This window comes from Leucoraja erinacea, unplaced genomic scaffold (assembly GCF_028641065.1).
Source record: "Leucoraja erinacea ecotype New England unplaced genomic scaffold, Leri_hhj_1 Leri_1271S, whole genome shotgun sequence".
NCBI classification, from domain to species: Eukaryota; Metazoa; Chordata; class Chondrichthyes; order Rajiformes; family Rajidae; genus Leucoraja; species Leucoraja erinaceus.
Genome location: NW_026575530.1, coordinates 1 through 7500, shown reverse-complemented (window position 1 = coordinate 7500; position 7500 = coordinate 1).

Here is a 7500-nt window from a genome sequence, read left to right as displayed (position 1 = left end):
CCCTGGCCACTCCCTCTTCTCCCCTCTCCCATCGGGCAAGAGGTACAGAAGTGTGAAAACAAACACACACCTCCAGGTTCAGGGACACTTTCTTCCCAGCTGTTATCAGGCAACTGAACCATCCTACCACAACCAGAGAGCAGTGCTGAACTACTATCTACCTCACTGGTGACCCACGGACTATCTTTGATCGGTCTTTACTGGCTTTACCTTGCACTAAACGTTATTCCCTTATCATGTTACTGTACACTGTGAATGGCTCGATTGTAATCATGTATTGTTTTTCCACTGACTGGATAGCACGCAACAAAAAGGGAACAGAACTGAACTGTGAGAAGTGTGTTTACACGCTGTCTAGTCAGAAGAGATAACACTGTGAGTGAACACAATGTTCAAACAAGTGGAAGAGAGAGAGCAGAGGGGAAGATACCGAGTGCCTTCCAGGGTGGAGAAGATGCTTGAGAACAGGAGGTACTAAGCTGTCCCTGAGTCTGGTGGTATGGGCTTCACAGCATTTGAACCTTCAGCCTGTCTGGAGAGGGGAGACGAGGGAATGCCCCGGGTGCGAGTGATCTTTGATTATGTTGTCTGCTTTCCTGCGGCAACGTAAAATGTAGATGGAGTCTCCCTCTTTCCCAGATTAATATTGTGTTAGCCACTTGAAACAGCTGCTTCAGCTGATTCAGCCGCCTGGCTTATCATCAGTGTACACAGAGGGAGAGAGAGAGACACAGAGGGAGGGAGAGAGAGAGAGAGAGAACGGGGGGGAGAGGTGAGGGTCAGTATAAGGACGAGGGGTTGAGGGTGAGGGTGGGGGTGAGGGTGAGGGTGAGGGGTTAGGGGTGAGGGGTTGAGGGTGAGGGGTTGGGGGTGAGGGGTTGGGGGAGGGGTTGGGTTGAGGGGTTGGGGGTGGGGGGGTGGGGGGTGAGGGGGTTGGGATTGGGGGGGGTGGAGGATATTAACTCACTGTAGAAGGATTCATAGGCTGCACAAACAAACTGCTTTTTCTGAAAATATAATGAAAGTGGCCGTTAGTGATTGCAGTTTCCATGCAGCGTGTCAGCTCATGGAGAGAAGGGGCCGGGCTAGAGACCCCTGGGCTAGTGACCCTGGGCTAGTGACCCTGGGCTAGTGACCCTGGGCTAGTGACCCGGGCTAGTGACCCTGGGCTAGTGACCCGGGGCTAGTGACCCTGGGCTAGTGACCCTGGGCTAGTGACCCTGGGCTAGTGATCCTGGGCTTGGGCTAGTGACCCTGGGCTAGTGACCCTGGTCTAGTGACCCTGGGCTTGGGCTAGTGACCCTGGACTAGTGACCCTGGGCTAGTGACCCTGGGCTAGTGACCCTGGGCTAGTGACCCTGGGCTAGTGACCCGGGGGGCTGGGCTAGTGACCCTGGGCGTGTTAAGCTGGGGCTGTGCACGGGGCCCTGGGCCAGTGGCGGTGGGGCATGGCTAGTGGCGCTGGGGTAGTGGGCCTGGGCTAGTGACCCTGGGCTAGTGTCCCTGGGGCTGGACTAGTGACCCTGGGCTAGTGACCCTGGACTAGTGACCCTGGGCTAGTGACCCTGGGCTAGTGACCCTAGTGACCCTGGGCTAGTGACCCTGGGCTAGTGACCTTGGGCTAGTGACCCTGGGCTAGTGACCCTGGGCTAGTGACCCTGGGCTAGTGACCCTGGGCTAGTGACCCTGGGCTAGAGACCCTGGGCTAGTGACCTTGGGCTAGTGACCCTGGGCTAGTGACCCTGGGCTAGTGACCCTGGGCTAGTGACCTTGGGCTAGTGACCCTGGGCTAGTGACCCTGGGCTAGTGACCTTGGGCTAGTGACCCTGGGCTAGTGACCTTGGGCTAGTGACCCTGGGCTAGTGACCCTGGGCTAGTGACCCTGGGCTAGTGACCCTGGGCTAGTGACCTAGGGGCTGGACTAGTGAAACTGGGCTAGTGACACTGGGCTAGTGAAACTGGGCTAATGACCCTGGACTAGTGACCCTGGGCTAGCAGGGCTGCCAACTCTCACACATTCAGCGTGAGAATTACGCATTTGGCCAAATTCTCACACTCTCACGCTGATCACAAATTTCTCATGCTCTGTCGTGAGAAATTCTGTGATCAACAAGAATTTCACAACTCATATCAAGTGCATGGGCCGCGGGTGTTGGAGAGCCGGGGCTGAGGGAGGGATGGAGCTGGGGACGGATGCGGACGGGGTTTGGGATGTGTTTGCGGGCTGGGGTTTGCCGGGGCTGGCGAGTGTTTGCCGGGCTGGCGAGTGTTTGCCGGGCTGGCTAGTGTTTGCCGGGCTGGCTAGTGTTTGCCGGGCTGGCTAGTGTTTGCCGGGCTGGCGAGTGTTTGCCGGGCTGGCGAGTGTTTGCTGGGCTGGTGAGTGTTTGCCGGGCTGGCTAGTGTTTGCCGGGCTGGCGAGTGTTTGCCGGGCTGGCTAGTGTTTGCCGGGCTGGCGAGTGTTTGCCGGGCTGGCGAGTGTTTGCCGGGCTGTGTTTGCCGGGCTGGCTAGTGTTTGCCGGGCTGACTAGGGGTTGCCGGGCTGGCTAGTGTTTGCCGGGGCTGGCGAGTGTTTGCCGGGCTGGCGAGTGTTTGTGCCGGGCTGGCGAGTGTTTGCGAGGCTGGTGAGTGTTTGCCGGGGCTGGCGAGTGTTTGCCGGGCTGGCGAGTGTTTGCCGGGGTCTGACGAGTGTTTTTGCCGGGCTGGCGAGTGTTTGCCGGTCTGGCGAGTGTTTGCCGGGGCTGGCGAGTGTTTGCCGGGGCTGGCGAGTGTTTGCCGGGGCTGGCGAGTGTTTGCCGGGGCCGGGCTGGCGAGTGTTTGCCGATCTGTCGAGTGTTTGCCGGGGCTGGCGAGTGTTTGCCGGGCTGGCGAGTGTTTTTGCCGGGCTGGCGAGTGTTTGCCGGGGCTGGCGAGTGTTTGCCGGTCTGACGAGTGTTTGCCGGGCTGGCGAGTGTTTGCCGGGCTGGCGAGTGTTTGCCGGGCTGGCGAGTGTTTGCCGGGCTGGCGAGTGTTTGCCGGGCTGGCGAGTGTTTGCCCGGCTGGCGAGTGTTTGCCGGGCTGGCGAGTGTTTGCCGGGGCTGGCGAGTGTTTGCCGGGCTGGCGAGTGTTTGCCGGGCTGGCGAGTGTTTGCCGGGCTGGCGAGTGTTTGCCGGGCTGGCGAGTTTGCCCGGCTGGCGAGTGTTTACTGATCTGGCGAGTGTTTGCCAGGCTGGCGAGTCGCTCTGGTCATGGAGCAGCTCTGGTCATGGAGCAGCCTCAGTGTAAGAGTCCCGGGCCGTCGGAGGCGTCGGAAGCGTTGCGCCGCTGCCGTTAGAGTCTCTGTGCCGAATTTGCCCTGGTGACCGGCAAGGATCAGGCAGCGTCTCTGGAGAGAAGGAATGGGTGATGTTTCTGGTCGTGACCCTTCTAAGGGTCTCAATCTGAAACCTTTAGAAGGCTCAACCCGAAACGTCACCTATTCCTTCTCTCCAGAGACGCTGCCAGTCCCGCTGAGTTACTCCAGCATTTTGTGTCTCTCTACGGTTTAACCAGCATCTGCAGTTCCTTCTCACACAATGAGACCCAACAAGACGACTTTGAAGCTAGTACCACTCAGGTGGGGGAGGGACGGAGATAGAGGTGATGTTAAAGAAATCGATATTCATACTCAATCGGGGAAATTAGTTCATATCTGTCTTTAAATTGATATTTTGTTCATCTTTAAATGTAAGTCTTGGATCCATGTATCATGGGAACAAATAAGCAAAGGCAAGATGGTAAATATAAACTACAAATTAACTTCCGAAAATGAAACTTGTAGAGATGAACTTTGCCCTTCACTTCACAAAGAATAAACTCAGGGATTATGCAGTAAATGTCATTCAAATACTGTGCAACCTTGGGATAATATTGGTCTTGTTCAAATATGATAGGTAAGTTGATTTGTTCAATATTATAATTAGTTCCAAGATACAGCGTGGAAACAGGCCCTTCGGCCCCTCGAGTCCATGCCGACCATCGATCACCTGTTCACACTGGTTCTATGTTATCCCACTTTTCTCATCCATCCCCGACACACTAGGGGGCAATTGACAGAGGGCCAAATAACCTACAAACCCGCACGTCTTTGGGATGTGGGAGGAAACCTTTATCTGTACATTGTGAGCGGCTTGCTTGCATTTACCAGATAGCACGCAACAAAACCTATTCCCTGTACCTCGCTACAGGTGGCAATAGTAAACTAAATCAATCTATTTACATGTATCTCTGTGTTGTTGCTTTAACCGGCCTGTTAAAGTGCAGCAACTGAGAATATCATTGTTCTGATGTTGCTGCACGTGACAACTAAACACTCTTGTCTTCATTCTACACTTGAAATTACCACAATTACATTTAAACGGCATTTGGACAGGTACACGTGCAGGAAGGAACTGCAGATGCTGGTTTAAACCGATAGACACAAAGTGCTGGAGTAACTCAGCGGGTCAGGCAGCATCTCTGGAGGAAATGAATGGGTGATGTTTCGGGTCGAGCCCCGTCTTTAGACTGAAGGTCTGGTTAATTGGCTTGGTATAAGTGTAAAGTCCCTAGTGTGTGTAGGATAGTGTTAATGTGTTGGGGTTGCTGGTCAGTGCGGACTAGGTGGGCCAAAGGGCCTGTTTCTGTGTTGTATCTCCAAACTGAACCCTGTCCGGCTAGCAGGGCTGTGTAGGGCCGAGTGCCGGGACATGGTGACATCTGGCTCTGATCTCCACAAAGCCAATCACATATAGAGCAGCCCTGTAGATAATTGGGCCTCTGGTGCTTGGAGTCGGTCCGCAGACACAGAGAGGAAATTGGATGTTACTCCGGCTTTTTGTGTCTATCAGCGACTTGTAGAGTGGGCTGGACAACAAGTGACACAGCTGGTCACAGCTCCCCTGATCTACGCTATTCCCACGCACTTATGGGTCTATCCCACTGAGGCCACTCTTTAAGCGACTGTCAGGGACTAGTTTTACTAGCATTCATCTACGACACCTCCGACAGCAAATATTGTTGTCACTGTCGCCCAAAAGATCGCCTAAGTGGGACAGGCCCTTCAGGCTGCGGCTTGGTGCATCCTGGAAGTAGGTACCAAGCACTGGGTAGAAACGGTGGAAGATAGTGGACTTCAAATCGGGGTGGTTGGTGAAAGCATCCTGCTTGCCTGCTAGATTTTCACTTACTGTAACTGCAAGAGAATGTTCCCGATGTTGGGGGAGTTCAGAACCAGGGGTCACAGTTTAAGAATAAAGGGTAGGCCAGTTAGGACTGAGATGAGGACAAACTTTCTTCACCCAGAGAGCTGTGAATCTGTGGAATTCTTTGCCACAAAAGGCAGCGGAGGCCAATTCACTGGATATTTTCAAGTGAGTTACATTTAGCTCTCAAGGGATATGAGGAAAAACAGGAAAGGGGTACTGATTTTAGATGAACAGCCATGATCATATTGAATGGTAGTGCTAGCTCGAAGGGCCGATGGCCTATTCCTGCACCTATTTTCTATGTTTCTATGCTTGAGTATATGGCAATAAAACTCGATCACTTGATTTTGAAGCATTTGAAGAAACTTGCCCACACCCGCCAACATGTCCCAGCTAGTCTACCTGCTTTTGGTCCATATCCTTCCAAACCTGTCCTATCCATGTATCAGTCTAACTGTTTCTTAAATATTGAGATAGTCCCTGCTTCAACTACCTCCTCTGTCAGCTTGTTCCATACATCCACCACCCTTTGTGTGGAAAAAGTTACTCCTTAAAAAGTTACCTCTTAAAAATACTTCAAACAACAAAATTGATATCATACTTCTCCAATGCACTAAAACATGATTTTAATACATCATATTTCAAAAAGTTGCTACCGTGGGAGTGGGGACACCCCCCTTCCACACCCTCCCCCAAAGCCAGTGATCAGTGATCGCTCAGCCCCCCCACTTTCAAAAACGCTCCGCGTCCCCTGGTTCAGACGGAGAACACTGCCAGATGTGAGCGGGGAACTGAGGCCAGTTGTCCGTGATGGCTGGTTCCCAATGCTCAGCGCTTCGTGTTTCGGAGTTGGCTAAGGTTATTGATTTGTAAATAGCCTGATTTGGAATTAGTTGACAAAACCTTATTGTATTAATCCGGAATATCCAGGGGGTGGGATGTGTAATATTAAAATGACATGCAAGGTGTCAGGCTGTCTGTCACAATATACAGCTCCGATAGCCCATTATTTCCTTCAGATGGAAACTGATTCAGATGTGATGTTTAAGAGCTTATTCAAAGAAGGGGCATATTTTAAAGGAGTGACAGAGATACTTGCAGGGGAATGTGTGAGGAGGTTATTATTCGTCTTTAGTTTTAGCTTGAACCAGGACATCTGAAGATTCAAAGTTTAATATACTAATTGTGCTGATACTGACTCCAACCAACCACGTAATGAATATCATCCATTCCAGAGGCTTTCTTTTTCTAATGCCATTTAAACTTCACTTGGATTTCAATCACCAATGTAAAAGTAATTGGGAATGGGGAGCATTGGAACAAAAAATTGCCCTCGATACATATTAACTGTAATGTAATAATGTATGCATGTTGGCAGGTGCATTCAAAACAAAGATTGTTTTTTATCATTGTTTTGTTATGAAAACCACAGAAAATATTATGTACTCTCAAGATCACATTTAATAGAATAATATTACTTAAATGTATAGTTATTGGACTTTGCATTTCGGAAAAGTCCCAGCTGAGAGAAAATGCTGAAAATATTGGGGGTGAAAATGACTTCAGGACAGTTTGTTAGGAAAATGAAGGAAATGGTAACATAATATACTTATACAGCTGAATGGGTATCATTTTATGGATGAGAAATTGTGTTCAACCAATTGATGATTTGACAAAGTAACTAGTATGTTAGATAACAAGGAAGCCAATGAATGTAGCAAATTATGTTAGACACAATATGGTCTGTGAAGTGCCCCATAATAGATTCCACATTAGTTAAGCGCCCATGGACTTGAACGTAATAGGTTACGTCCAGAGGATCAGATGTGGGGCTTTATGTGTGGGCCAGATAGATTGTCAGTGCAGAGTGGCTGGGAGCAAGGCCAAGTGTGCATTCAGAGTCAAGCTCTGGAATAGTGCTAGGTGTGCAGTCAAAGCTGGGACCAGGGGTGTGTTCAGCACTGGGAACCTAAGCAGGTAAGCAGCTATGATCAGGGTAGAATAGGGGGCCATGTGTAAGGCTGGACTCGGGGTCAGGAATGAGAGACGGTATGCAACTGGAGTCAGGGTCAGGAGTAATACCAGGTATGCAGTGAGACCCAGGTTGGTCAACATGGGCCAAGTATTTGATTATAATCCGATTTCCATACATAAGATCATTCATGTGCTGCACCTGTTGATCAGAGCCTGGGCTCTACTGTGGAATGTAATTAGGAATGTAATTTAGCCTAACCTTATTCATAGCTAATCCAATTTAAAGCATAAATGTTGCATTCAAGTCTAAGTTAAAAGACTCGCT